Genomic DNA, 13159 nt, shown 5'->3' on the forward strand with positions numbered 1-13159 from the left:
AACTTCACAGTTCCTAGATAGGAGAAAAATTGAGAAAGAATGGCTGAGGCAGGAGAGGGGTTTGTTTATGTCAGACTGGTGGAAGTTTTTTTCTGACTCTTATCAGGGCCATGATATGCCAGTTTATCCCAGGATTCAGGTATTCCCAGCAGAGCTGTGGGATTGCAGTGTTATGTATAACTTCAGTAGGGGCCTGGGGCATCACAATTCTTCATTCTGAAAGTTAAAAATAAACCTAGAAATATCATAACAGAAGCCGAAATTAGCTCATCACAATGAGCTTCTGTTTGTGTACTCATGTTTTTAAGCAAACTGAGAACAAAATCTATTGGATAATCTTACAGCTGCCACAGTGAAGATGCATATTCCCAGTCAGACACATGCAGCCACTCCGAGGCCCATATGTCCTTAAAACTGACAGGATTCTTTGGAAAAGGCCACCTTGGCACTGCCACCTTTTTAACAATGTGCACTGACTCCATAAACTGAGACATGTTAGCAAACAGAGAGTTCATGCAATGTCTGTAGAAATTACTGTTTTGGATCATGAAATTTGTCAAAGATTTTAAGAAACCCTAAAAAATGCTTTGAAAACAAAACAAAAAAAAAAGCTTGCCCAAGGTAACCTCTTAGTGCACTATCATCACAGAGTTGCATGGGCCAGGTTTGAAAAACAGCAAATGGCTGAAGTATGTGCAATTTGTTTTGAACAGACATGGAAAGAAGTTGAATAATCACAACCAGAATGACCCTCAGGCTCTGAAACCTAAAGCACTGTGGCTGCCTGTGCCCACACTTCAAGCTGTGAATGTGTGGGGCTTGAGGATGTGCATGTATTCACCTGCTGCTGTTGAATTTACCACTGAACTTCATGGAAGGATCAGAGCACTTTAACTAAAAAAAAAAACCTTTTCCACCCTCAGAAGTCATTCAGATATAACCAGGAGAGAAGGTTTTAAGAGAGAGTACATCCAAGTTTTAGCTCACAAAGTTCTCTTCTAGCAGCAGCAAAGCCACCTCTCAAGTCAGAGAGGAAATCCCAATTTTGTGGTATTTCCTACAATTGTAAGTTACCATGTCCCCAGCCCGTGGCTTTAAGAGTGTCCAGTGTGGAAATGAGGGCACAGGGGAAGGGAGCTGAGACACAAAGGGGTGTGGGCAGAAATGAGCCTGAGCTTGAGGACTTAGGAGTCATCTCAGGTCACTTGAGCCTTCTTGTAACTGAGGATCCTCTGAGTAAAACCTGAACAAGAGTGTCAGTTGAGTTACTAAACCTTTTGTAGAAACCAGTCTCTTCACTTAAAATTCTCATCTTTTCCCTTTAGAATGTGTAAATGAAAAAAGGTGAATTTAATCTCCTATTTTAGTAATTCTGCAAGACTTAAGACTTCAACAGACACCCGTGCCTGTGAATATGCCATAAACATTCTTCTTAGCTTTCAAAAATGTCTTTTTGGAGGCCAGAATTGGAAAAAGGGTTTAAAATTGTTGTGTCTCCAGCTGCCTCCTGATCAGATCCATGACATCTGATTTTTCTCTGCTTACAGAGGCAGAAAAGAAAACTTATGTTCAGTTTTAGCAAATTAATTGTTCCATGAGTTTTTAAAGGTTGAATTAAAAAAATAAATAATTTATCAGATGTAGGGGGAACATGACTTTTAAAGGGAATTGAGGAGCACAGCAGTGAGACAGGGATGTTTGTTGCTGTTGTTTTCACCAGGAAACAATTCCATTCAGCGTGTAAGTGCTTTAGCAGACGCTGTCTGTAATGGACTGTAGTTACTGGGGGATAAACCTTGTGGTTACCATAGAGACCCCTTTGCTGTAGTAAATGAACATTCCCTGAGTCAGGAGTGCATCACAGAGTGTATAAAGACCAGTGCTGCTATGCTTCCTTCCCTGTATTATAATTTCTTAGATGAATAAGTAGACAGACAAAGTTCAAGGTTCACAGGAGAGCTGAGCAGTTGTACCAAGTGAGCACATTAATTACCAGTCTGCTCAGCAACACTCTCCCATGTGTACTTCAGCCTTTCATTGGTACCTCAGGTGATGCTGGTACTGGGGTTTTGTTACTGTGGGGTAAGCAGGCAACACAATAAAAACCCACTGAAAGAAACCTGTTAACTGAATTTATGAAATAACAATCCAGACTGCTTCCATGGAATCAGTAAATCAATCTGACAGAAATCACTATGCACAGTGCTCTCAGAATTAGGGACACTTTCCCACAAAAGTATTTGAGTCTGATTCATTACATTAGTCTTATGAGGGATGGCTTTTATCTGTAAATTCACCCTATTTATGCTTAATGCTCTACATGGAGTGAAAAACTCAATAGAGATTTTAGGAACACACAATTGAGCTACAGCATTAAAACAATATGATTAAAGCCACATGCACTTACAATGATTAATTATTAAATTGAGATTGTCAGAAGATCCTCCTCACCTGGAAAAAGAACCCACCAAAAATGAAAAAAAAACCACACAAAAACCCAAAGGAAAATTATACTTTTTTTTAGGACTACAGGTGTGAGCAACTGGTGCAGTTATTATGTCAGGCCACATACAAAAAATATTTCAGAGAGTGTAAACATAAGCTCATATGCACTACAACTCTGGGTATGTTACTGCATGGTGTGACATTAAAAGGTGAAGCACACACTCAGGAGACAAATGTGATAAGTGTTAACGGTTTTCCCAGCGTGCAGAGCTGAGAAAATATGTCAAGTTTGCTAAATTCTGCACATTCTGCCTGGCTTCTGTTTCACAATGCCACCTTAAGCTGGCTGGGATTGGATAATGAATGCAGTACATTCAGACAACTTTAAAAATTTGGTTTATTTTTTTCTATCCATGTCTGTTCCTCTTATGCTGTGAATGCACCATGAACCCCCTGGGAACAGACATGGGCCAGAGTTACTGTTGAATGTACAAAGTCACCTCCTGTGCCAAGAGTTCTTTACCTCCAGCATGGTTTGCCACATAGGTCACACAGGTGTAAATAGCTGCAAAATGCATTGGAACATTACAGAGCAACAGAGATGAAAGGGAGGAATAAGTCTGGGGAAGAAAATACTTTGAGGAAAAAAGGAGATGCAGGCAAACCATGGTATTGAAAGGCAGTGAGGAGATGTGACACTTCACTGTTCTCTACTTTGATCACAAGGAACCATCTTTGTGAGGATGAGGGGGGTACTTTTTTTGAGCCAGGCTTGCTTCCTAAGCTGTGGTGACACATTGTCACTGCGTTACTCTGCTGTACTTTCTGTCCAGGAGATGCTGGATGTGCACAGCTGCCAGGATTAGATAGCAGTAGTGCTTTGTAACCAAAATTACAACAAACACTTGGAAATTTTGAAATGAGAAATAAGAAGCCGCACTGAAAAGTCTGCCCAGGACCTGTGCCTGTCCACTTGGTCCCCAGGCAAGCAGGGAGGCTGGGTGGACAATGGGACCCTCAAGTGTACATGCAAGTAGGGCCATAGTTTATAGTTTTATAATCCATGTTCTGAAACTGGGTCCCTTAAAGCAATGCCTGTGTTGCTATTTTCTTTTTCTGCCAGGTACTAAAATTTAATTACTTCTACACTCTTTAATAAAAAAGTATAATAGAAAAACTAATATCAATAATATTAATATAAATTTTTGAATGCTGCACTGTGGGTCAGAAGAAGAAATTGATTCCAGTTCACAAATAATCTTTGATTTCTTTCTCTCCTTTCAAAAAAAAGAGAAATATTTGAGTTTATACTGAATTTGTTCAGGAAACAGTTTTATATGATAACCATGTTAATCCATTGTGTATTTTAAGAAGGGGGGAATTAATTCTTTTGTTGCTTTTGCAACCAGAAGCAGCATTTTTCTGAAATTTCTGCCTGAGACAGCACTGAATTTGAGTCTGAATTGAGACACATGTACATCTTGAAAAAGTAATGGTGGTCTTTAAGTTAAATAATTGCAATTTTTTTGCTTTCTGAAGAAATTCTGTGCCATTGGACTACTGCAAATTTTGTAGTGGCTCCAGAACTTTTGGTTACTATTTCCTGCTGACAATCTCTCTCTGATTTTACCCTAAAAGTGGCTCTTAGTGACACATACCTGGTCAGCTGCCCTTTCTGTCTGTGTATAATGCTGGGGCTTGGAAATTCAGGTTCAGCAGCAGGGGCTGCCCTTAGAAACACAGCACTTTCAGCATCTGCTGCTCAGTGACTCAGAAAGAGCACTGACAACAGCTGGGCTTGGAGTTCTTGCATTTTTGCTTAAAAAAACCCTGCTGCAGTAGATGCAACACAAGAAGGAAGATTTCAGTCTGCCCCTGAGCTTTGTAGCTTTATTTAACCATGTTCTTCGGTTTCATCCATTTGAGAGGGTTTGGTGGGGAGACACAGATTAACATGACTATTTATTTTTATGTCTATTTACTTGTAGATTTTCCTACAGAGAGGGTAGGGATGGTAGCCTACAGCAAACTCTGATCTCATAAAAGAGACAATATTCTACCTTAGCAGCAGGAGGGCAAATTTCAGCTATCAGTAGCAAGGGATTTTTATTTTAGTTTTGTCAGGGAGAAAGGGAAATTAAAAATGCTTTTTCTTCCTTAGATGATAATGTATCTTTTACTAATTTTTGTAGGCTGTAGGATTATAGGTGCAGAGCTGAGTTCTTTATGGTGCCTTATCTCCTTGTAACCTTTTAGTTAAATGCAAGGTGATATTTGGCTTCTCCTTCTTAAACTTTTTAGCTAAACATTTCCTAAACTTCCAGTGGCTGTCTCAGCACCACACTGCCTGTATATCTGTAAAACCAGCTCATAAAGATGAGGAGCATCCCAAAAGAGTTTGTTTGGCTCATTTTAGTTTGTTTATATTTGGAATACATAAAGTTCAGTTGGTAATTCACAGCGATTCCAAAATGAATGAGGGAAATATCATTTGCACTTTCCCCACGTGCATGTCCAGTAGAAATCAACCTCTGCAAAAAACACAATACTGCTTTTATTCATCCACAATGTATCAAGACAAAATTGGTAAAAAAGGGGAATGTAAAAAATTAAATGTTGACAATGTGCTACTGGTACCTAGTTTGGTTTTTACTTTTTGATAATTTAGAACATGACCCTTCACAGCTCCTACTGGAGTCCATTAAGTTCTGGGCATGGATTAACTGCTTCTGACAACCAAAATTTTGATGAAATGTTCACAGCCAGTGAATTGGGTTTTGTAATTGTATTTTCAAAACACGAATACAGAAATAAGCCTGCAAACACTGGCAAAATAAAAAATTACTTGATTTGGTAAACAGAGCACAAACAACCAAATGTGTTTAAACTTGTAGAGAAATGTTTGTTTTCATTTTCACAAGTTTCACTTGTTTTCATGTAGGATCAGAATGAACTAACAAATAATAACTGCTCCCACAAGAAACAGGAACAAAAGAGAAACAAATCCTTCCTCAACATAAAACACAGCTCCCCCTCTTCTGTCTCTTGACTCTGGCAGTGAAATAACCAGTGAATAAAATGCCTTCTGAGTATGATTATTGTACCTATATAGAGAGTGTCTGTATGTGCAATTATATTTACACAAACACATATGATTAGTTGTACATCTAGGCATGAGTATGTAGATAAATCTAATCTTTTAGCATTACTAACAACCTAACTGGGTGTTAATTTCAGTAGTAGGCAGCTTAGTATCTGAGAGTTTTGAGAGGTAACATTTTTCACTTTTTTTTTACCATTATTATTTTGCCCTGATTTACTGGGCAAGTTGCACGAGTGGTGTAGTGGGTCATGGGGATTTACTGTTTGAAAATAGAAGTTCAGTGGGTCTGAGATTGGATTCAGGCATGGATTGAAACCAAAACATCCTGAAAGGTGATGATTCAGAATTCTATCCTGGTCTTGATTTCTACTATCTGAAACTCAGGACAAAAGTCTGTCTGACCTCTAGCAGCTTCAGTCACAGGAGCACACACATATTTCTCATAGCTGTATTTGTAATGGACCAAAACTTCTTGTGTGGCAAGGGGAAGCTTCCTAAATCCCAGAATAGATAAGACTGTTACTGCAGTGTATCCCATAGGATTTTCCACAGGGTCTTCCTGTATTCACAAGCAGCCATCTGATGATGTTTTGGAAAAAAAAACAGACTGGAAAGTCTCCTTTGTGAAGAGAGGAAGGTGTGAATATCACCAGGGGAATGGGGTGGGAGGAGACAGGAACAGCTGCACTGACCTTTTCCTTTTCTCTCTTCCCACTGTCAGCACTTTGCTGCAGGAGGAATCACAGTGCCTGAGAAATTTAGATAATAATGAGGGCACTATGGAAAAGCATCCAGACTTGTAAAAGCTGACAGCAAAAATATGTAGAAGGTTAAGAAGCAGGTGAACAGCAGCTTTGGAGAATACCTGTGTGACAGTGAAAACTAAATGTAGTTCTAAGAAATAGTACTTGGCACGCACTGTTTGGGACTTGAAAACTGAGAGAAAATTTGAGATTTTTGTATAAAAATTGGTTGGTTTTTTTTAGATAAGGAAGCTTAAAAAGGAAAAATAAAAAAAAAAAATCATAGAGCAAATTTTCCTGAGCCCGTCTGGAGCATAAGTGGGAGAGGGAGCAGTGAGGTAGGTAACATGGAGATTAGTGTGGTGGGTTTGGCATTTTTCTGAAGCAAAACAGATTCTTAAATGTCAAGAGTCAAGATTATTAAGTGTTCAGGAAGCTGTTGAAGACAAGAACAGTGAGAGCAATATGAAGAGTGTGTGGTGAATTGCATGAAAATATGAGTTTTAAAGAGCAAATCTTCTGGGAGGCTGTTACAATTAAAATGGAGGACAAGGTGTTGGCTGAAATGTGTACTCTCCTTTTTTTCTGTGTGTAACACGTTATTGCTTTGGAACGTTGCAAGGTGTGAGAAAATAATTCTTATGTTTTCAGTCCATACGTGGTCACAATCCAGTTCCTAAGGGACATTTTCATGATATGATGCACCTTAGCAACTTACACTGTAGAAGAATTCAGACTTATACTGGCTTCAAGGTACTCACGCCATCGTGTTTGAGTGAGGATGTAGATTTAAAATGTTGTTTCTCCCTTGATGTCTCCAGTCACATTGGTCACATTCTTGCTAAATTCTGTATCACTCTTTTCTAAACTTTTCTAAACTTCAGTGCTGTACAACATTGGAACTGCTGTTCTGTCCTACTCCATCTGTCCTTTCACTCCATCTGAGATATTTAGCTTCAGTGTACAAAGGATTTGGCTTCTCACCACCTGCCAGCTTTTCCCCAGGAGCCATAGGTGTTTTGCTCTTCCCTGCTGCTTTTCATGCTCCACAGAAAAGCACAGGGAGCTTTTTGAGCCAGTCTTTGGGTTAATGGCCATGTTAAAAACATCCCTCTGTGAAGCATGAACGACAAGAGAGAGCACCGGTGCAGCCCCAAGAGACAGATGGGAAAGAAGCTGACTTTGTGAAAATCAGGAACCTGATCAGCAGGCAGGCTGTGAGCTGGCCCACCTTCCAGTAACAAACTCCACCTGGCCACAAGGAACAGCTCAGAACAGCTCTCAAGCGTGAAATCTTGGTGCTCAGCTTGGAGGGAAGAGCAGCTGGAGCTCCCTGGGAAGCCAAGCCAGAGCCTGTGTGACCACATTGGGGGCAATTTCCCTCCCACCTGTGCCCCACAAGGACATTCACAGGTGGGGCTGATTCATGCCCATCGTCTGTGGATGTGCCACCCTTCTTCACAGCAAATCATCACACTCAGATGAGAAAAGTCTAGTAGAGTGGCAAAATCTCTCAGGTCTTTACTATTCTTAGTACCAGAGAGTAGTTACAAGATTTTCCAACACTCTGTGTAGATTATATAATTATACTTAATTTGGGCTTTTTTTGTGATCACATGTCAAATGGATAAGCTAAAAACTCACAAAAGTACAAAGCAAAAGGAGGCCATCTTATTGATATTGAAATATCTTGTTCTGTTTGCTTTGGTTAGCAGTGAGATCAGGACTTTGGCTAGTGGAATGGCCATTTTGAAAGAGAAATCTCTATTCAAATCAATAAATTATAACAAGAGTACTCTCCAACTTCTCATACTCAAGTATTTTTTACAACTCTTACATTGAGTTGCCTGTGTCCACAGTAATGTGTTTTTATTGCTTATACAATTCAAAGTGTGTGTCACCTTAGTCCAGAAAATGCTATGGACACCTCACTAAAAAAAATTGAATTAGTAAAAAGCAGAAGCTCTTTCTTCCTTTTCTTCCTTTTCTTCCTTTTCTTCCTTTCTTTCTTCTTCTGTTTCTTTCTATCCCAACCAAACTGAAAGCACTAGCCAGAGGAAAACAAATTTTTAAAAAGGAATAACAGGAATGGTTGATGTAGAAGGCCTTTATTTCCTTTTCATGCATGAAAAGCATGATAAATACTACTAGCATAATGTTTTGTAGCACACTCATTTGTTGTCTTCATGGACTCTCATTCTGTTCCTTTGGTTTGTATCTTTCAGAACACCTTGAGACTAATTACTATAACTAAATATTACAATATGTGAATTTCTTCTGTAATAGAGGATTTCTCTAAGTTTGCACACTGGCTGCAGCACAATAAATGCATTTTTAAACTGCCATGGAGAAATGAGGTCAGCTGTCAATATCTTATGAAAATAATGAATTCTATGCACAGGTCTTACTGCATTAATTAAGATAACACAGGGATATGATTGTAAACTCTTTAGATACATGCTGCCTTCTATCAGCTTGTCATCTGAGAAACTGATTGGTAGATTATTCTAAACATAATGTCAAGGTTTTTAATCAAAACATTTTCCCTATTCAGAAGAAAATAATATAATGGCATTAGCAAAAGTATTTGAATTAGATCTGTAGGTAGAAGGATGTTGCAGAAAAGGGTCGGGAAAAGGTAATAACAGGCCCAGCAAGTGGAGGTACAGGACTGGTGAGGAACAATGGATTAAATTATAGCATAGAAGGAAAGCTATTCTCTTTAATCAGTAGTGGGTGACCCTCTGTAAAACCTCCTGTATCCAGCACAATTTCAAACTCGGAAATCACCTCATGTCGCTGAGACTTTCCACATGGAGAAAAAAAACATATTCTTGGCTCCCATAGCAGAAGAGTTGTTTTAACAGGCTGGTGAGTGTGGCTCTGCAGAATGCCAGGGATTCAGAAAGCTTTGTCCATGAAAGCTGGAGGGAGAGGCTAGGGAAACATGAGGCAGAGTGCTGAATGGATGTGTCAGAGCCAGACTTACACAGGTGTGGCTGTTTATGGGTGCTTATGCAAAATAAAAGGGATTGCTGGAATTGCATACATGCTGGAAGCACTGTGTGTTATCTCCTGGCTGGCTCAGTGCTGGCTCCTGAAGAGTGATGGAAAGGACTCCAGACTTTGACACCTTTGATCTCTCTCAGTCTAAGATGACTGACTTGTACCAGCTCCCTACAGAGAGCAAAAGGCTGAAAGTCTGGGTTGTGTGTTCAGCAGCAGATGGAAGATATAAATGTCTTCTCTATCACTAGGAAGGAGTGTTCCTCTGCTTTATCCAAATGCCATTGGTATAAGAGCTCCCATGGGTTCTCTGTCACTGGACAGAACTGCAAACTTTCATTTCAGCAGGTACATGCAGCCTGATATTAATTTTATTATTTTATTTTATTTTATTTTATTTTATTTTATTTTATTTTATTTTATTTTATTTTATTTTATTTTATTTTATTTTTTGTTGTCAGTAGCAGCATTCAGGACTGGCTTTATGATTTCTGACTTAGGATCCTAACTAAGTTTCCAGAATTGGAAGTGGTCAAATCATATCTCCTCTAGTCCATGCACAGAGGGAAAGGAATCCAGTGTGTCCTGCCCACAGTACAATTTTAAATAGAAATCCTTTTCTCCATGGGTAGTATGGACTCCCAGAGCAGATATTGGAAGCTCATGCTGGAGTTAACCTGAACATTTGTACAGGAAGGAATAAAGCTATTGCCAAGTGGTTTGTGGAAAGCCCTCCAGAACATGGTGAGATTGTACTGCTGTCTTGTGCTAAAACCTTTGTTTTCCCGGCATAGGAATTGTAATTTCAACTAACTAGAAACACAAGACGGTAGAATGTGAGTGGCTGTTGAGCAATGCAGCCTGCTGTAATCACTCCAGATCTCTCCTCCAGTCTCTGCACCCTCTTGTGGTTCCAAATCCTGCCCAAGGAAAGTGCACCAACACTCAAACTGCAGTTTGGGGTGTCTTGCTGCCTGTGCTCCAGTCTTTCAGCTGTGGTCTCAGTCCTTGATAGGAGACAGAAACCCTGGGGGCTCAAAGAGACTCTCAGCTTGTCCCCCAGATGACTGTGGAACAGAATATTTCTAGGAACAAGGTCAAGTGGAGAGGAAACATTTCTGTCAGCTCTTTCCATGCCCCAAAGAAGCCACATATCCTCATTCTTCCACACTGCAAGCAAGGAGAAAAGAGGCAAAGACATAAGATAATCAAACTGGTTTAGCTGCAGGATGAGAAGGAGATAGATAAGACACGTTATCATTTCTATTTTAAAAGAGTCTGAAGAATTTGCAAACTTAGGGTATGGGGTGACACCTGGAAAAAGAAATCATGATCCCTCTGTTTTTCCCATACCACTTAGGTGACTGGAAGTGTTTGCAACCACTGAGGTTGCCATATTCCATATACCAATAATTGAAAATTTCATTTAAATCTGAAGCTGGCTCAGAATGTTTAATATGAGAAAGTGTGTTTTGTTGTCAGTTATGTATTTTAGTGCTTTTTACATAAACAACTTCCTTAGTTTTAAAACAAACTTGCCCAGATACCAAAATGTTGTCTTCTCCTGTGATATCTGAGGATGCAGTTCTTGTTCTAAACTTCAGTTCCTGGCAGCAATGCTTTTACAGCCATCTGGCATGGCACACATCTGCCCTTCTATAACATTTATCATAAAAAAAAACCTCCAAGAAAGCTCTGGAGGGATTTATTACTGAATAATAAGTATTTCTTAAGAGAGGGAGTGGAAGTATAATCAGAAGTAGAAACACTTGAAGCAAGATCTCTACAATACACTGTTTCCCACTGTAATCTCACTTAGGAAAGCATCTGAAGTGTATGCTTGAATATTAGTAACTACACAAGCAATAAACACATTTTCTAAGAAAGAAGAATTGGCTCATGTACTTAAAATGTGGTTAATATTTTAATGAACCATGTTCTATATTAGATCAGTGATAGAAATTATGATAATATGACAACTCTGTTTTACAGATTCTTTCTTTCCCTGTCAGTCTATGACTTTCATCATACTTATATGTACTATATATCTTTTTGTGTTTCACCTCTTTCTTCAAATTGCATGGATTACCCCTAGGACACAGGAGAATCTTATTGGGCAAGGAGAAAAGCCTTGTCACAAAGAAAAATGCGCTGCTCTTTTAAAACATTAGTCTGGAAAAAGATGATATAGACTGTTGGAATTATTTTCTTAGCTCTCTATTTTCTTATTTATGCATACTTCATTTTTATATATATTATTTATTGGCTTCTTAAGTTACAATAATTGCTTTAAGACATTCTTTAAGATAGATGTACTATGAAATGTATATAAAATGGCTTTCCAAAGTGGATAGCAAAATGTCCAAATATTGTTTCAAATAAGCAGTAAAATATCTAAAGCCATGCCATAAATGCTGCATTAAAAGTGAGCTTTCTTCTAACCTTTTGGCATAACACCATCAAAACATCCTGCCAGAAACTAATGGAACAATTAGACCTGATTTGAAGCATCATAGCAGACAGACCTGGGAACTGGGTAGAAATTCTCTGTCCAACTGATTTCCTGTAACTCCACAATAAAATTATGTGTGACTAAAAGGATTATTCCCTGGACCAGGTGTATTTGGTAGCATGTGGTGAGGTCTGAAGGCTACCTGCCATAAAATTGCTACTTTTGGCCAGTTTCTATTATAGCAAATGTTCCCAAATCTGGAATATCTAGAAGATTGAAGGTGCCTTCCAATTCCCCCAGTGACTCATGATGTTGTCTAGCACACAGGCCTTGCTAAAAGATGTTTGCTTTGTTTTAACAAGGAGATTCTCCAGGAACTTTGCTGTGAAAGCTACTGGTTTACTTCTAGTTTATTCTTATTCCTGTAGATAAGCAGTATTTCTGTGTGTCTTCAAATAAGTTGATGGGGCAGGGTGGGCACTTTAGAGCCACACAAACATCTTAGAGATTTGTAAAAAGAACATATGTGAGAACCGTATGTTAGCATGACATCTTTATTTTCATATGATCTGCTTTCCATTCCTGTGTGAACTGCAGTCTTCACTGTGTTTGCTTTTTTGCTTTGTTCTGAATGTCACCACGTACCATGAACACTCCTTGGGTGTCACTCCACAGGGGTCATGCAATTAGACTGTAATTGAGCAGCTGCAAATCCATGGGAGGCTGTAGGGATACTCTCTGAAAATGTGTCAGAACAAACCAATGGACAGTTGTTTCCCTTGACTGGAAATTGCTTTGTATTGATTTGAGCAATAATCCATGCCATGACACATATCAAGGACATTGAAGCTAATGCCAGTCATTAACAAGCTCCAGATTCCTGGTAGGATTATTTTATATTCCATGTGAGACTACAGAGAAGTAATATGAGATCACATTTTGTTAAAATTTCCTATGAAAATCAGACCATTGTTCTTCTTTTTCTTTGGTTTTTTTTTTTTTTTTTAAGGATAACTAGTTTTATAATAAAATATTGTTTTCCCCACATGTAAAACTAATTTCAGTGGAAAGTTTTCAATTATCAATACACTCGAATGGTGTTACACTGGATTTGCATGGATTTAAATGAAATCAGAAACCTTCCAAAATAGCAACTCATAAACATTGCTCTCAGAGCTTGCTTTAAAGGTGTTGACAGTGGCCTGTAGGAAGGTACAGAATTATGGTTAAATTAATGATGTCATGATAACTTTTCATTTCCCCTTCAGTATTTTTAATAATCTGAAAACATTTTATGGGTGTTTTGTGAGCTACCCATTACTGATGTGAAATAAACTTGTCCTAATCCCAATTTATAGAAATAAACACAGTTATTTCCACAAATAAACAGTAAATAAGTTTGTACTGTTA

Source organism: Vidua macroura, chromosome 7, assembly GCF_024509145.1.
Source record: "Vidua macroura isolate BioBank_ID:100142 chromosome 7, ASM2450914v1, whole genome shotgun sequence".
Lineage (NCBI taxonomy): Eukaryota > Metazoa > Chordata > Aves > Passeriformes > Viduidae > Vidua > Vidua macroura.